At 44.7% G+C, this 19,385-nt stretch overlaps 1 pseudogene; it reads right to left on the bottom strand.

Annotated features, from left to right (window-relative positions):
- Positions 1–3,257: 3,257 nt before the first annotated feature.
- LOC119282223 lies at positions 3,258–4,786 on the bottom strand (annotated as a pseudogene).
- Positions 4,787–19,385: the final 14,599 nt, after the last annotated feature.

Genomic DNA, 19,385 nt, shown 5'->3' with positions numbered 1-19,385 from the left:
TGTGTGTTAAAAAATGTCCGTGCCCAAACATATAATTTCTTCCCTAAACTAAGTCATGAAGTTCGAGAACTTGTGGTTTTCATTAATGAAAATCAGGAGGGGTGAGAAGCCCTTCGTTTCATTCAAAAAAAAATAAGTCATGAACTAACATGCAAATTTATTCCATTTAAATCCTAAACCAAGTGCCACTCTAACCCTAAACCACGTGCCACTCTAATCAAAACCACGTGGCAGTGCAAACATACGTTTTCAACCTTCCAACCCTCCAAAATTTTAGTGCAAAACAAAGGAAAACCACTCTCACGCGTGTGCAAACATTCACGGTCTCACTTTTTTTTGACAAATTTCACAGTCTCACTATGTATACCTTCCTTCCCTACCCATGTCAAACTCTTGCCATCTGTCCTAGCGGTTACCAGCGTAGCCCTAAACACCACAAACCCATGCACTCCTGGGTTCGAGTCCCCAACCGCACCAATTTTTCGTGCATTTTTCACCCTTCATTTTTTAGACAAATTAGTTTTTACTCAATGTAATGTCCTTAAAAAATGTTCATTTATTTTGGCACTAGGTGTAAACCTCTACCAAAGCTGAGGCATATTTTCCATGAAATTTTCGTCTTTGATTTAAATCACGGTGTATTTGAATTGGATTACTTAAATTGCTATTAAATATTTAACAACTCCAAAAAAATTCTAACCTTAATTTTTTGGCTCTGGAATAATTCATTAGCTGCATTTCATTGATCAAATGTTTCTGAATTCCTCATTTCTTCTCCTTTTTTTCAACATATTTAAATGTTGGTCACTTCTTCTCTTTTTTCTCAACATTTAAACAACTTTGACCAACATTTAAACTAGGTGAATTTCTCATACAATTTCAAGATTACAAATTCCTCCATAATTCATGCCTTTCCATACATTTTCAACATTACAACCAGTGCGATTACCATACCTACAAATGCCCAAAAGTATTTGCAAATGGGTATTGGTAGTGCTTGATCTTCAAGCTTCCTAACCTTCTTCTTCAACATCCTAATCTCAATAGCTAGCTCTCTGTCAGTGCGTGCTTCGCCCTTCATCTCTTCTTCCGGAGCTCGTGCTGCGGCCACCGCGGTTCGGGGCAGCATGCACAACCATTCTTCATGCTCTTCTTGCAGTTCATTTATCAGAGTCTTGGCCAGAGCATCGACCCAAAGAAAGAAGCATGTCACCTGCGTGAACACGGAACAGATCAACCCATTGCTCAAAGATCCCGACCACGAAAATGGTGCAATTGCCCCGATTCTTACCCCATTCTCGCTGCACACGTAGAACGGACGATTCTGGTTCCTCGGTGTGTGAGAAACCCTCCGATCAACGCTCACCCGGCACCGCGGACAGACGAAGACAGGCATCTCCACACGCGCCCGGCTCTGCATCCGCGAGGTGGCGCGGGAGCTTGCGGAAGACATGGAGGTCGGAGCTGAACGGGATCTCAACGCCGCCGCGCCCTCCACAGCTAGCTTCCCACCGCCGCGCCCTCCACGGCTAGCTTCCCACCGCCGTGCTCTCGCTCTCTCGCCGTGGTCAGCGTCATGCTCTCTGTTGCCGTGGTCACCGCCGCTGTCGCCCGCTTATATAGCACACCCGCAATGGCTCTATGCTCAACGGCTCTATGCTCAACGGCTCTCTGCTGGGTCCGCAAGCCACGCGTGCAACGGTCTGAATAAAATTGGTCGTCTCTGCCGCCTGGTCCCACCTGTAAGGGCCGAGTCAAAACGTTGACCTAACGGAGACACCAGAGTTCACAGAACGAGTCGGTGCGCACGGACTAGGGGCAAAACTGAGCATTTGCATCTGATGGCAAAACTGAGCAGATGGACACCACTGAGGGCAAAAGGATAATTAACTCAAATATTTAAGCATCCACTTGACATTGTCAACAAGTCCAACGCCACCAATATGGTCGCAAGCACTATAAATACGCATACAATCTGTCACTTAGAACCCATCATCTTGCAGGAGTACACTGCGATAGAAGGCACACACACAATAGAAGGCACACACACAATGGTAGGCACAATGGTAGGCACTTACATTTGCCGCATAAGCCAAAAAGAAAAGTGTTCAAGTTGTATTAAAAAAATTGTTCAACAAGAAAAGTTTTCAAGTTGAACTAACATTTCTCTTTAAAATTTTCAAATTGTTCATGCTTTTAGAAAATATTGTTCAAAATTTTAAAAAAATGTTAATGCTTTTTTAGAACAATGATGTTTTCAAAATGTGAGTTGTTTACAAAATTGTTGGATTTTCAAACATTATTTGATTTTTAAAATTTTATTCAGAATTTCCAACAAATGTTCGAAAAAATTGAAAATGTGTCCGGATTCTACGTTGGTGTTAGCTATGTCCGGGATTTCTAGGCTAGAGGGAGTCCACTTTTGTAAGGCTGGTTGCTATTCCCTACGCCTGACTTAATAGCCAGTTTGTTAATCGATGAAAATTAATTTCAAGCAGTTAAGAGAAAGTTGCGGTCTGATTGGGAGATGGCCCATGCGCCATGCAGCCAATATATGCGTGTGGTGCAGCAATGCATGTGGGAGCGTTGATGGATGCAAGGACGTTTGGCAATTAATTTACAGTTGTTAAAACCATTTAATCCTGCTCACTAATTGGGCAGATTCAAAACAAAAAATCGGCCCTGATGTGCCTTTGTTTTGGCAATACTGTAGAGTCTGTGGTAGGCACAATAAATCCGGACAACGTAATTCTTAAGTTTGAACGCTTCTAATGTTTTAGACACTAATCATCCCAGCCGGTGACCCACTCACCCTCACGTGCAAGAGGTACATGGTTCGATTCCTAGAATGTGCATGTACTTACTTTGTGAATTTTTACCTCCCATGAACGGCCGCACTCTCTACATCGGTCACTAATGGGCCGGCCCAGTAGGCGTACGGTGTATACACTTCGGTGGATGGTTGACGTATTTAAAAAAATCAACCACTCAAAAAAGTTAAGAAAAGATTATCCTACCCTTTCTTATGAAGGTCCTCCATTGATGTGTTTAGGAGGGTTGTACCGAAGCGAGCCACGGGCCTGAGTTATGGTCAAATGTGTAAAGAACACTTAAAGAGTTAAGACAATGAAAAAATGAGCTGGAGCGATAACTGAGAGCTAGAATAAGGCTGTAGCGTGAACATGTACTTGGATAAATGAGTCACGCATTTTTACAATATATAAAACAGTCTATTCGAATGACAGAATAATACAGAAGTATAGAATTTATAAACATACTAGAAGAGAAGCAATCACATAGTATGACACAAGAGAACCCACTCCAATATGTAAATCGATTAATGAAGTGTGAACATGTTGTTGCCTTGTAAACCAGCCACCAACTCACCATCCTGAGTAACAAGACCAAAGGAAACTGTTGACATCATTGCCTTGAAGAAATCAACGGCTCAGTCTCATTCAAATATGGCGTACCTTTGGGAAACCAAGCAGTCACACCGCCGGCCATGATCATCAATCCATCATTCTATCATGCCTTGGCGATCGACAGAGTCAGCATAGCTAATCCAGCATGCTCTTCCTGCAGCAAGCTTCCGTCCAGGCTCCAGCGCCGCTCCGCGATCCTCACGAATTCGTCCATCACATCCCCAAAATGTTGCACAACTATCTGTTCGTACACGGCTCTTATCTGGTTGGCGATCCAGCTTGGGGTGACGAGTGCACTGTCTAGGTGGCTTAAAAAGTCATCAGAATGCCCGGGACTAATGGAAAGGGCGATTCCAGAATGCCTCGTCATCAGAAAGGGCGTGACGCCATCAGAATGCACTCGTCATCTAATGAAAACAACCATCTGGCCTCCTGGGACTAATTCTTTGGCTCTCAGTTCCAGAAAATGTCTGAAATCCTTCCTGAACTGCTGTGCATAGGCTTCAAGGACCATAGGGAGCTTTTCACGCCTAGCATGCACATTGATGTAGTAAGCCGGGATCTGGTTCCTTGTTAGAACTTCAGGAGCCTGTGAAGATAAAGGTTTTGATTAGAAAATTGGCAAGTTAATGCAATGGATCGATCCATCAAGCAGTGTCACACTCATACCTTGGAGAACCAGTGCAGGCTACTGGACGAGCACACAAGATGCACGGAGCTACTAGTGAAGAGCCTCTCATAAAAGGATCCCGGTGCGACACCCGTCACGACCACAGGGTCGTTGATTCGACGGAGTGTGACGAGGCTCTTCACCACCGTGTTGAAGTCGTTGTCAGGCAGGTCGTTGAGGAACACACACAGTTCCGGTGGTGCCTGCTGGAACTGAAGACAGTAAACATGAATCGCCTCGACAGCGACCGACACCAGTGCCAGCGCGTTTGGGCCAGAGGAACAGCCCAAGTCCGCGATCACCATCTTGTCAGGTAACAAGGTGCTGCTGCTGAAGTCTATGATGGCTCTTTCTATCAGCAGTTTCATCCTATTCTGCTGAGCGTTCTGCAGTCAATTTGAACTGTCTTCAGAAAATCTAGTAGTCTTCAGCTAAATAGCATGCTTTTTAGCTTCCTCATTTTTTCTTTTGAATTTCAGATATATAGTCATATTATGAATTCCCTGGAGGACAGTTTTGAGAAGCCAAGTGTCAAAGAATAGGATACCTGAATACCGGAGTTGCGAGCGTAACTTCTTTCCCCTTGTCCTTGGTTCATATGAACCATCTGTTTGGAGGCCATGGCTTTGGTTAGAGTGAGGCAAATCTCCAGAAAACCTGATAGAAGCAGATTAGGAGGCCACTGCTAATGATGTACTTGAACCTCAGTTCTTATTTTCCTCTGCTAACTGGTGATGGCTGCTTATCAATAGCCACTGATTCAAAGCTTAAGTCAAAGTCAACTACAGATAAGGATATGACAATAGTTTAACAACCCGTCACTGGTAGTGGTTGTATTAGATCAGCAGACTTGTTATTTTAATTTGATTACATTGAGTTGGCTATTCAACATGGAATTCAAGGTCAAAGAAAACATTTCAGACATTTTAGAACAGCAGGCACATTTTTCCTGAAGCTGGTAGAAAAAAAACTGAAAGTTTATTACAGTACTATTGAGAGTGGTATAAAATATTTTTCCTACAGTGGTTGCACAGTGGAGTTTTTTTTGTTAATGCTAAATGCTTCCATACGATGCTTGATGAACATAAGCAAGTGCACACTGCATAGATAACACAAATACATCAAGCAGAGAAATAATGAACTACCATGTGATGATCTTCAAATACTAACCGGGGGAATGGTGCAGGTGGATAAATCTTAAGTGTGACGTTGTACAGAGATGGCATTAGTTGGAATTAACTATAGAGCTTTCGTTTTCGGCCATTATTTGGTTACCAAAGTTTTGGTCAACTTTCTACTCAATGGAAGTTTTGGTCTTCCATGTAGTCAGGGTCTGAACTAAGTTTAATCACCTTACAATGCTGACCAAACAACATTTATATACTTAAATATTCTAACCAGGAGTATATTCAACACGAGAACCATGAGCTCTGTTAAATAAATATTACTCCCTCCGTCCCATAGTGTAAGACGTTTTTTGGCACTACACTAGTAGAAAAACACCTAATAGTCCCGGTTCGTAAGGGCCTTTAGTCCCGGTTCATGAACCGGGACTAATGGGTCGTTACTAATACCTCCACCCATTAATACCGGTTCAAACACGAACCGGGACCAATGTGCCTCCACGTGGCCCTGTGTGCCGAGCCAGTCAGGGGGCCTTTGGTCCCGGTTGGTGGTCCCGGTTGGTGGCTCCAACCGGGACCAAAAGGCGTCCACGCGTCAGCATTCTAGTGGCTGGGGTTTTTGTTTTTTTTTTTTGAAAGGAGGGGGGGTTGGGTGTTTTGGGGGGTTAATTTAGGTGTTTCATATATTGTGTTAGCTAGCTAATTAATAGAGAGAGTGTCCCCTCTTATGTCCGTGCTTGGTCGACGCTACGTACTATATATACATAAGTGATCGAGAGAACCATTCAGTACAGAAGTTCGTCATGCATATTGAGAGAAGTGATCGATCGACCTCTCCTTCTCCGAGAGATTGGTCGAACAACAAGTTTTCGTATCATGTATCCGACGCTACTGGCTACATACAGGTACAATATGTATAAGATCTCTTAATTACAAACCCCTAGCATTTGAAATCAATTTCCACATGGTATTCTCCGGCTTTACTGATGACTTGGTCAAGAAAGAATCCCGTCAATTCCTCTTGAATTGCTTTCATGCGATCTGGTTTTAGGAGTTCATTCTGCATCTGCCACGTCTAATTTGAAGAAGAGGGTTAATTAATACATATATGAATGAAACTGAACAGAAATGATGGTGTAATAAAATGAAATTGTGAATATTATTGCTTACGCATTTCATATTGTCTTTTAGAGTAGCCCCGCTTGTTTTTCAAAGTCGCGGTGTGGATGAACTCGCACACGTAGTATCCACAGAAATCATTCCCTTCCTCCTGCCACAAACACTTTACAAGAAATAGAGGTCAATCAAACTGATAATGAAGCATTATAAATGGCATTGATGAAAGTATAGCTATAGAATCAACGGGAGATGCGCGCAACTAGCTAGCCCAGTAGTACTTACTTTCGGGTATGTATATCGCAGCTCCTTCGGCAGTCCCGGAGCTTCTGCGGTGAACTGTTTCCAAACCCTGCAAGACAAAGAAAATAATTATTATAACTTGAGCTATCGGAAAATGAACAAAAAGTTGCCGATATGGTGCGATAATGATCGACTGAACTTACTTGCTGAGCATTTCAATCATGTCCGCATAGGTTTGAGGATCTTTCGTCTCGAGTCTAAGACGGTTACTAGTCCCCGCTCAAGCTTAATCTTCAGAAGAATATAGTGGTACCTGCGCACGCATGCATAACTTAGCAATTACATTACTATAACCTCGCTCGAGTAATAAGGGAAACCGAATATGCACACGACAGTAACACTCACTTGCCGTTGTAAGGAACGAGTATGGTATCTTTCTTTTGATTTTTGATCAACGATCGTAGCAAGTTGTCCTCGGCCTCTTTGACGTTCTTTTCAACCAGAAATACATCTATGATATTTGTGTTAATGAAACCCAATATCATAAATTTCTTGTTTTTGCACTCGACGATTTTCAATCTGCATAATATATTGAGGATAATTAATTATAAATACATGCAATGAAAGAGCTGAGCTATATATAGAGACTTAATGACAGAAATAGTACTTACAGGCAGTAGCAAAAGACCATTAATTTATCGAGGGCCTTTTGATTGAAAAACGCGAAGAACTCATCAAATGGAACACACAACAGATCATTACAGAACATCCATTGCCGGTGTGTCTGCGTGCATTATATATAATTAAGTGTGTCAAAAATCATTACAGAACATCATGAATAGATAATTAAGTGACCAAATTAATAGAAGTTCATCATCACATTAAAACCAAAGTACATACATAGTTCTCATCTAACAACATAAAGCTCTGCAGAGTATCTAAATTAATTAAACCATACACTGAAACTATGTAAAACATTTTAATGTGAAAACAAATGCGATCATAATCGCAACCAATGTAACAATTGATCCAACGGCATAATGATACCAAGCCTCGGTATGAATGGCATATTTTCTAATCTTTCTAATCTTCAAGCGCATTGCATCCATCTTGATCTTGTGATCATCGACGACATCCGCAACATGCAACTCCAATGTCATCTTCTCCTCCTCAATTTTTCCAATTTTTTTCTTCAACAAATTGTTTTCTTCTTCAACTAAATTTAACCTCTCGACAATAGGGTCGGTTGAAATTTCCGGTTCAACAACCTCCTAGATAAATAAAATCTATGTCACGTTGGTCGGCATAATTGTCATAAACAATAAATGAACCAATAGTTATGAAAAGATAATATATACCACATCCGAATCATAGACAGGACGAGGGCCGACGGGGGCGGATACCAAAACCATCGCACTATATAAGATGCAATAATAAAACTAAGAACATTATACAAGTATCTATATAAACATACAAGTAAGAATTTTTTTCCTTTCAGAAAGAAGATAAGAACAAGAGGCTCACCACGGTGGTGCCGGCGACGAGATCGGCGCGGGCGATCGACGGCGGTGAAGACGGGGACGGGACATGACGGACCGCTAAACCTAGACAAATATTGAGGAAAATGGAGCTTGGAGATCGAGCTTGGAGAGGAGAAAGCTTAAGTAGTGTGGCTCGGGCATTCCATCGAACACCTCGTGTGCATAGGAGGTGAGCTAGAGCACCACAAAGCTCTCCCCTCGCCGGCCACGAAAAACAGAGCACTGGGAGTGCTCTGCTCGCGGGCGAGGGGTATATATAGGCAACTAATTGGTCCCGGTTCGTGCCATGAACCGGGACTAAAGGGCAGCCTTTGGTCCCGGTTCACGCCACCAACCGGGACCAATGGTGGTGGGCCAGGAGCGAGGCCCATTGGTCCCGGTTCATCCCACCAACCGGGACCAATAGGTCCAGTCGAACCAGGACCAATGGCCCACGTGGCCCGGCCAGCCCCTGGGCTCACGAACCGGGTCCAATGCCCCCATTGGTCCCGGTTCTGGATTGAACCGGGACTAATGGACTGACCCGGCCTGGACCATTGTCCCCTTTTCTACTAGTGCTAGTGTGCCAAAATACGTCTTACATTATGGGACGGAGGGAGTAAAAGACAATACCATGGCGAAAAGGAGCAAGTCATCAGACATACAAAACCAGTAGAGATCAGCCAACAAACCTACAAACTGGAGAGAAAAACACAATGTTCATGCACTACTAAACTGGGCAAACACACGTCAAAGTCTCCTAGTGGCAAGATTGCAGAAATATCGCCTAGTACCACTTCCGAGGCTACTACTATTATGGTTGATATGAAACAAAACATAACTGTCAAACACTTCTGGATGGAAATATGAACTCAGAGGATGTACCTTCCATCTCACGCAAAGGCATGTGGACAGCGGAACAGCGAAGAAAATGAACGGAGTAATTTGCACTCAACCACTGGATTCATATTTCTAACTTCGGGTCCATGCAGTCCAGTTCATACTAAAACCATCGCTCTTATAGAGTGGAGAAGTAATTTTCGATATTGCCATCAAACAAATAAAGTACTCCCTCCGATCCATACTAATTGTTGCTGATTTAGTACAACTTTGGACTAAATCAGCGACAATTAATATGGATCGGAGGGAGTAGTAAACTGATACTAACACCCTTTGTCGTTATAGACAAACAACTGAGTCCAGGATTTGCAAAACACAAAAAGAAGAACCAACCTGTATGTGCTCAATTAGTCTGTCACACTCTGACGACCACCAGTTAACCCAGGGAAGCCATCCAAGAATGCCAGTTTTTACAAACCAGCAACACGAGGAGCATTGGCCTAGAATGTCAAGACTGGATGCGGGTAACCACTAATCTTTCAAAGCCTGCACAATCAGCCGACGTGGACCCACGTACAAGCATAAAATTCAGAAGCGAGCTATCATATTCAGACTGTCAAATATTAGATTCAGACAACAAAAGAGAATAGCCTTATATTGGATAGAGAAATTATGTGTCTATGCGTGTTTGATAATACAGACTACAGTTCTGATCTGATCTCTTTCTTTACAGACTGGGGTTAATTTCATCAGTTTCTCCCTTGTATGTACCAGGTAACAGAAGATGTTCATAATCTAAAGTAAAAGCATAATAACCTTGAACTTAAAATTGGAACCGGTAAGTTCATCCCAACAGATGTGTGGATTCTTCAAATAAGTATGATGATAAGATCTGTTGATGAGACAGTGGAGCTTATATTGCTTCATTATCTTAGGTTCCCTGTGTTCCATAAAGAACCCTCTGACATCAAACAATATTATGATTCTGTTTTGTAGGAAAATATAGTAGTAAAGCTGAGAGAAAAATGGATGACTACCACCCAGGAGCAGGATAAGTTACAACAAGAGATGGTAAGTATGACTTCATCACAGAAGCATGCATATTCTTTTTTCCCCTTTTCGTATGATCAAGCAGCATGTAGGAAAGGTATGATGATAAAACACGGAATTCTGTTTTGCAACAAAGGAACAGAATATCCTTCTCTGCTTTGTAAAACCAGGGGAGCTATAAATACCACTGAGTACAGAATGGTCAAGCCTGGCTCGAAAGCTGTGGATCCATTGCTGTTCTGGAAAATGGATGGGAGCTATACATGACATTGGTAAAAGAAAGAATGCTGGAGTTGATAGTTTTAACCCTTAACTTGAAAAGCACAGAAATCCAAAGAGCCCTGTAAGACCGTCCACACTACCGGACTCGCGGTCTATGCCTACGGCCAAGGGCCGTCGGCATAGGCCCCCAAGCCGTCGGCATAGGTCTATGCCTACGGCTGCCGTCGGCATAGACCCGTCGGCGTAGATGCCGTCAGCGTAGTCTTGTCAGACCGTCGGCGTAGTAAAGCCGTCGGCATAGGGGCCTATGCCGACGGCCTAGCGTCAGCCGTCGGCATAGTATAGCCGTCGGCAGTCTTTTTCGTCTGACGGCATCGGACGGCGCCGTCAAAAACGCGGACGAATAATGCAATGCCACGTGGCAGGGCTATGCCTACGGCAAAGCCGTAGGCATAGATGAATCTATGCCGACGGCTTTGCCGTAGGCATAGCCCTGCCACGTGTCGTCTTCTGGTTACTCCTGGCAGCAGAGGTATGCCTACGGCTTTGCCGTCGGCATAGATTTTCATCTATGCCTACGGCAAAGCCGTTGGCATAGATCCGCCACGTGGCGAGCCCTGGTGACTCCTGGGCTTATATATGCCGACGGCTTTGCCGTAGGCATAGTTTTTTTTCCCTGTTTTCTCTTTTCCAATTCATTTGACAGCATTTCAAAACAGAACAATATGAAATTATGCAGAAATATGACAGTTCATCATCTAAACATACTCAAGTTCACCATCATCATCTAAACATACTCAAGTTCATCACATCATCTAAAGATCATCACCGACTCAAGTTCATGAACATAAAAGTAGTGCAAGACATGAAACATCATAAAAGTAGGAATATGAAAGGCATGGCACGGCGGCCACATGCACGGAATCATCAAGCAAGACCACCTCCGCCAAAACCACCACCTCCGCCAAAACCAACACCACCTCCGCCAAAACCACCACCTCCGCCAAAACCACCACCTCCGCCAAAACCAACACCACCTCCGCCAAAACTGCCATCGTGACCACCACCACTCTGCCAGATCGGAGTGACTGGGGTCGACGGAGCAGGAGTCGAGCCACTGGTCCCCTACATGTTTCAGAAAAGATTCTAACAGTAAATATGATATGATAGTGTTGAATGAACGAGAACTAGTTTGTCAGTAGTTAGGCAAATGTACTAACCGGACCATCACTGCCTAGTGCCACCCATTCATCGAACGTGGGCACGTGTGGGGGTTCTCCCGCAGGTGGTGGTGGGGGTCCCATTTGTGGTGGACCCGTGCCGTTACTCCAAGCCGCCAACATAGCCTGAATGTTAGTTAAACAAGCAAACTAGAAGATCAGAAGGAATGAAAGTGCAAAAATTTAGCTTGGTTTTAAGAGGGCAGAACTAACCGTCAGATGTAATCATCGTTTGCCTTCACTCGTTTCAAGTACTCCCGCACCTCGAGATTCCTATGCTCGACAAACTCCTTATATGCCTACATAATTTAGATTGTTTCTAAGTGAGCAATGCTGAAAATAAACTGAGAATGCTAGATAGAAAAAGATAAAGAGGAAGTACTTACAGCATGCTGGCGGGCTAAAGGAGTCTGTGAATGCCCCGTACTCTCTAACTGGCTCGGGTTGCTAGCCCGAAGCTGTGTGTACGAGATCAAAGGAGTGATCAAGCCGTCGAAACACGGATACCGGCCATTCTTCTTCCCCTGGATGGCCACCACCGCCGTGTCGTCGATCTGAGACTGGGCGACCTCGGCAAAAGGAACAACCGGATGCAACTCCTGATAGTGATGAATGTAAGACCCAAGGTGCTCCTCGGTCTTGCCGTAGTACTGGCTCTCGCCCTCCTTGCGACGACTCCGCTCGCGGGCCAGCTTCCACGACTCCATGTCTGAGAGCGGCCTCTTCAACTTGTCCTCCTACAACGTCAAATAGAAGTTAGCCATACATAAGAACATGACGGTAAAGAAGAACAAAAATTCATCATGCACATAGATATACCTTCATGGCCTTGAAGCTCCAGTGGTTCCTGTTTCCTTGGCCGTGTGTCCCGTCGGCTCCACGGTTAGCCCGGCCCTTGATGCTCTTGGGAGCAAACTCTGCATCGGCGCCGAGCCACCTATCCACCAAACTCGCCCATCCGTCATGCCTTCCATAGCACCAACGAGGAACAACCTATGCAAAATTTGGAAGCATGACATGTGAGCACGAAACATAGAGTTGACTGCTTGAAACAATGAAAAGTTAGTAATAGTTACCATCATGAACTGCTCCCTGTTCAAGGTAAGTCGCTGCTTCTGCGCTTGACTTTTGGTCATCTTTTGGTGCAGGTAGTAGTGGTAGTACTGCAAGACGGCAACCCAGCGCACCTCGTACTGCAACTGACGAGCTTTCTTCTTCGCAGCCGCAAGCAAGACCACGTCGGCTCTGGCCTTGTGCTCGTCAAGAACTCTATAGAGTTGCTGCATAAACCAGAAGCAAACAAGGCATGAGTTGAGTGATCCAATGATAAACTATGAACGAAACTGAAGACAAGTGATTCAGAAGAGAACTTAGCCAAAATTTGGTGATCACGGCCTTAGCGGCCGTCCCGTACTCCGCGTTGCTGCAAGCCTCGTAGTGGGCCCAGCTCGTGGCCAAAACCCGCAGCTGCGGGTCCTTGTCTGGCCGCGGGCAGAATAGGCCAGGCCAAAAGTGCTTCAACAGGATAGTGATAAGGCCGTTCGGTTTACGGCCATTTCCGCGAAGGATCCAGTTTCTGCAAAAGAATCAAATGATTGCCATGTGTATAATAAGAAAATGTTGTCATGTGTTGAAAATATGATTGAGAGGCACTTACTCTGTCCCCACAGGTTCAATGAGCCACTTGTGCTCCTCGATAGAAGGTGGTGTAGGTAGTCCGGCATTACCACGCAGCCACCCCTGCGGAGCACCCGGTGGCAAGTCACCCCACAACTCGGGATCAACCTCCCCTCCACCCTCCTCGCCCTCCTCCTCACCCTCCTCCTCGGCCTCCTCCTCCTCACCCTCCTCCTCGGCCTCCTCCTCCTCGCCATCAGGAACATACTCCTCCTCCTCAGACTCAGAAGGTGCCTCTGTATGGGAGGGCATCGAAGAAGACCCTCCTATTTCGGACACGGCCCGGAGTTTTTTGCCCCGGCTGCCTCTCCCCCCACCTCCTCCTCCTCTAGGGGCTCTCCCCCCACCGCCTCCTCCTCTAGGGTCTCCTCCCCCGACCCCTCCACCTCCCTGTGAGGTGTCATCCTCGCGTAGTCGGGAGGGAACCTTGTGGGCTCGTCCACTCCGAGTAAGTCCTTTAAATTTACTGAGGAAACTGGCACCGCTGGACTTGCCCATGATTAGCAAACTTGTATTGAGAAGAGAATAAACAATTAGTAAGGATATCAATTAAACAAGCATACAGGAAAAACATTAATACCAGAAGAGCACATTAAGCATACTATTTTAATGATCATTAAAAGAACTTACATTTTCTAGAACCCATATGAATCATCATTATTGTAATCTATTTGTGGAGCGGTCTCATCATCACTATCACGCATATCTTCTTCGTTGTCTGACGGAGGTGGATGCTCTTCCTCATCGTCAGCATCTTCATTTAACTTTTCAAGCATAATTATGTCTCTTTGATTCACAACTGCCTCACCATCAATCCGTGCGTCGTCGTCGTTTGGGTCCAGGTCAACATAACCCAAGTCATCATCCTCGTTGTTTCGGACCACGTCATCATGTTCCTCTTGATAGAACAGTCCCTCGTATGTCATGGGGTTTATGTTGTAGTAATCATCATCGTTCGGGTCCGGTAGCTTACCATGCGGCGACACCTTGAACACAACTTCCCAACCCTTTAGGTACTCTTTCTGGCATGGGTAAGGCAGATAATATACTTGTGTGGCCTGGGTAGCGGCGATAAAGAGATCAGCTCCGGCATAGACGGTTGATGGTTTAACTTCAACTAAACCAACAGAAGGCGTATGTCTCGGGCCCTTTTTGGGGTCGAACCATCGGCATTTGAACACAGTGAGACTTAGGTGTTCGCGGCCAAGTTTGAATGTAAGCTCGTATATTTTTCCTACCCTTCTGTAGTAATCTATTTTATTATCTCCTTCAGTGAAGACTCCGGTATTTATGGTTTTGGGATCAGGCCGACTGTTCTGGTGCTCCTTTGTATGGAAGCGATACCCATTCACATCATACTTTTCGCATGTCATGACGACAGGGTCAAAACCCATGGAAACCCATCTCAATTCTTCATCCATTGATTCGGTCGGATCATTTCCCTACAAGTTCAATTGAAATTATAGGGTGCATGAGTTTAATTGAAATTATAGGGTGCATGAGTTTAATTGAAAGTGTGAAAAATTACTTTCTCCATGAACCACGCAACGAAATTTTTCCTTCCATCAGCACCCTTTCGGAGAAGAGCAAATGCCTCCGCTTCAGTAGGAGGCAGCATTCCTGTCCATTCTTCTTCAACGAATCGACTACAATAAGAAAAGCGGTATAAGAACTAGGCAAAGTGAACATAACGAATTGACTAAAAGAATGGTGCAAAGGTATTACCTCATCCACTCATCCTCAACTTCCTTGATGTTGTGCAAGATATAGAACATGACATCCTCCCACTCATCTCGTGGCATGACATAAGATGTCGAGCATCCAGCCCTGCCACCTTGCCCGGTGAATAGAGGCAACTTGGGTTTATACTTGGGTTCTTCTGTATTGTATCGAGACACCTTATTGTGCAACGTGGGAACATGGTCCGGATAGTAGGCTGTCCTGAGGTCTGCCACCTCCTCTAGGATAACTGCCTCAGCTATGGAAGCTTCAATCTTAGCTTTGTTTCCACATTTCTGTCTCAGATGCTTGTTCTGTCTCTCAGGGCCGTACTGCCAACGATACTGCACAGGGCCCCCCAACAATACCTCGTTCGCAAGGTGCAAAATGAGATGTGTCATCGGAGTAAAGAAGCCTGGCGGGAAGATCTTCTCTAGCTTGCATATCAACTCCGGCGCCTTCTTATGCATTTCTTTTATCTTCTCAGGACATACTTCTTTAGCACAAAGCGTTCGGAAGAAATGGCTTAACTCTGCAAGCACACGCCAGACACGCTCGGGAACATAGCCCCGAACCATCACCGACATAATCCGCTCAATCCATACATGATAGTCATGACTCTTGAGCCCGGTCACTCTGCCCGTTGAAAGATTGACCCCCTTACTTATATTCGACGCATAACCATCAGTGAACTTCACGAAGTGTTTCAGCCACTTGAATGCCTCCATCTTATGATCCTTTTTAAGTACGAAGTCAGCATCTGGCTTGAACCAAGATTTTTGACTGCCTGTGGGAGGTTGCATGTGAAGACGTGGTCTATCACAAATACTCTGTTGATCGACTCTAGCATTAACATTATCCTTTGTCTTATCAGGAATGTTGAGGATCGTGTTAAAAAGGGACTCTGCGACATTCTTTTCGGTGTGCATCACGTCGATGTTGTATGGAAGTTTGAGGTCCTTAAAATAGGGAAGCTGCGTGAAGGGGGTAATGTGAGTCCAGTTGTGCGTCTCACCATATCCTTCAAAACATTTTTTCCCTTTACCTTTGCCTCAGGCAGGCTGTTAGCCCATACTCCGAGAAATGCTTCGAAGCAACCTCGGCTACAGCCGTACTCAGCCTTCACTGCCATCAGTTGCGAGATGGCATCCAGCGCAGACAGCTTGGCACCCTCATAGAGAGGTTTCTTTAACGAGGCCAAGATTTCCAGGAAGGCCTTTGCGGTTTCCTCCGGCTCCTCCGGTTCATTCGCTGAATGTGACGGAGGTGTCGGCTGTGCAGCAAAGACATCATCTAGCATGTCTCTAACCCCATCGTCCTCATAACCAGCGACGCGTTGTCGTATCACATCCTCTCTACCACGGTCCCGCTGGGCAAAGTTTATCGGCATATTAAAGTTGGGCATAAATCCATGCGTGCGAAGGTGCTTAGTCATCTCACTCTTATCTCTGCGGATACGTCTCTCACATCTGGCACACGGGCATTCTGGCACCATCCTCATTGGACTACGGAATATCTCTTTCAAAAACACATCAGTTTTCTCGACCCACTCTGTTGTTACTTGATTCCGACGGATAAACCCACTATACATCCACTGATTATCTGCCATCTCTGCTTTATTGGAAGCCACACAACAAAATTAAGGATTCATTTAAATTACCTAGCCTCCCCGGCAACGGCGCCAGAAAAGAGCTTGATGTCTACTACACAACCTTCTTCTTGTAGACGTTGTTGGGCATGCAAGTGCACAGGTTTGTAGGACAGTAGCAAATTTCCCTCAGGTGGATGACCTAAGGTTTATCAATCCATAGGAGGCATAGGATGAAGATGGTCTCTCTCAAACAACCCTGCAACCAAATAACAAAGAGTCTCTTGTGTCCCCAACACACCCAATACAATGGTAAATTGTATAGGTGCACTAGTTCGGCGAAGAGATGAAGATACAAGTGCAAAATAGATAGTAGATATAGGTTTTTGTAATCTGAAATAATAAAAACAGCAAGGTAACGAGCGATAAAAGTGAGCGTAAACGGTATTGCAATGGTAGGAAACAAGGCCTAGGGTTCATACTTTCACTACTGCAAGTTCTCTCAACAATAATAACATAGATAGATCATATAACAAGCCCTCAACATGCAACAAAGAGTCACTCCAAAGACACTAATAGCGGAGAACAAACGTAGAGATTATGGTAGGGTACGAAACCACCTCAAAGTTATTCGTTCGGATCGATCTATAAAAGAGTTCATACTAGAATAACACCTTAAGACACAAATCAACCAAAACCCTAATGTCACCTAGACACTCCATTGTCACCTCAAGTATCCGTGGGCATGATTATACGATATGCATCACACAATCTCAGATTCATCCAACCAACATAAAACTACTTCAAATAGTGCCCCAAAGTTTCCCGGAGAGTGAAGAACATGTGCCAACCCCTATGCATAGGTACATGGGTGGAACCCGCAAGTTGGTCACCAAAACATACATCAAGTGGCACATGATATCCCATTGTCACCACAGATAATCACGGCAAGACATACATCAAGTGTTCTCATAAAGACTCAATCCGATAAGATAACTTCAAAGGGGAAACTCAATTCATCACAAGAGAGTAGAGGGGGAGAAACATCATAAGATCCAACTACAATAGCAAAGCTCGGGATACATCAAGATCGTGCCACAGAGGGAACACGAGAGAGAACACGAGAGAAAGAGAGAGATCAAACACATAGGTACTGGTACATACCCTCAGCCCCGAGGGTGAACTACTCCCTCCCCGCCATGGATAGCGCCGGGATGATGAAGATGGCCTCTGGTGATGGGATCCCCCTCCGGCAGGGTGCCGGAACAGGGTCCCGATTGGTTTTTGGTGGCTACAGAGGCTTGTGGCGGTGGAACTCCCGATCTATCTTCTGTTCTGGAAGTTTTAGGGTACAAGAGTATATATGGGTGCAGGGGGTACGTTGGAGGAGCTACGGGGGCCCCACGAGGTAGGGGGCCCGCCCGGGCGCCCCTCCCCCCCTCGTGGGTAGCCCGTATCTCCCCTGACGTGCACTCCAAGTTCCCTGGGTTTCTTTCCTTCCAAAAATAACTTCTCCAGTTGATTTCGTTCCGTTTTGACTCCGTCTGATATTCCTTTTCCTCGAAACACTGAAATAGGCATAAAACAACAAATCTGGGCTGGGCCTCCGGTTAATAGGTTAGTCCCAAAAATAATATAAAAGTGGATAAGAAAGCCCAGTATTGCCTAAAACAGTAGATAAAGTAGCATGAAGCAATCAAAAATTATAGATCCGTTGGAGACGTATCAGTACGGAGGACGTGAAATTGTCTACTAGCAATGAGCACGAGGCAGGCCCCTCCGACGGCCACCAGAGGTGAGCACCCTCGATGACCACGATGACAATGACGACGGCTTTGACTTGTACGAATACCGTAGGCGTCATGGTCTATGATGATCTACTCTAATAGTATGTTCGTAGTAGTGCTAGTCTTTCCTAATATTGTATAATTATGTTGAAATGTTTCATGTTCAACTAGAGTTAGAAATTTTTGAATGTGCTATGAAACATGTTCAAGTGACAATTTTATGGCACCAGGTGCCCAAAAAACTTCTTTCTCCTTCCCTATAATCGAGGTTTTAATGTTCAACAGCTGCGGTGTCCAGAATCTTCTTTCTCCGACCTTATAATCGGGTTTTAATGTTCAGCAGCTGCGGTGCCCAAAGATCTTCTTTCTCCTACCCTATAATCGGGTTTTGGGCATCAATGTTTTCATCGTCCATTGTAGATGCTAATTAGTCATGGCACTGCATTGCTAACCGTGCATCTAACCCAATTATCCCTATCCTCACATGCAACCCTGGGATCCATAAGCACATCTATTTTCTTTATGTTGATAAGCGTCCAACTTGACGACATGCATACATACTGTGAAAGTCAACCGCAAGAACTTTGTGATCATCCACTTCCGTGAATGTCAACTTCTGAAGTACTCCCTATATAGAGTGTCAATAATGGTATTATATTTTGGGTCCGAAGGAGTAGTACTCCATGGATCAGTTGATGCATGCATGTTTGAATGTATTAACAAGCATGTGAGAGTTAATTTAGCTGGGTCGTCGTTCACTTCACTGGGGAGTATAATCGACTCAATGATTCGTTATTTACTTAACCAAGGGTAACACTGAAGCAAGCAAGCTGGGCACAACTAATATGAACTTCATCTTGTGTTAGTTGTCTCGCTTATCCACATGGAAATGTGATTCTAACAAGTCTCCTTGGTTTCTTTTCGATGGGTTGTCATTTCTGCGAAGTAGCCGCGTGCTCATGCATAAATGTCAAGGTCAATGGTGAGAACTTCGAGGTGCCCCCCCCCCCCCAACCCAATATCAACTACTCAACTGTCTCATTCGACTCACTATGTGCTGAGCTTCTCTAGCAAAAGATTTGTCCCTTTTTTGCCCATTGTATTTTTCTTTTGATTTCTCACCACATATGCGAATGTGAGCTTTCAATTAAATTAATGGATTGGATCTATTTTGTTCTAGAGTT

Source organism: Triticum dicoccoides, chromosome 3B (genome assembly GCF_002162155.2).
Source record: "Triticum dicoccoides isolate Atlit2015 ecotype Zavitan chromosome 3B, WEW_v2.0, whole genome shotgun sequence".
Lineage (NCBI taxonomy): Eukaryota > Viridiplantae > Streptophyta > Magnoliopsida > Poales > Poaceae > Triticum > Triticum dicoccoides.
This window is presented reverse-complemented; position numbering and strand designations above follow the sequence as displayed.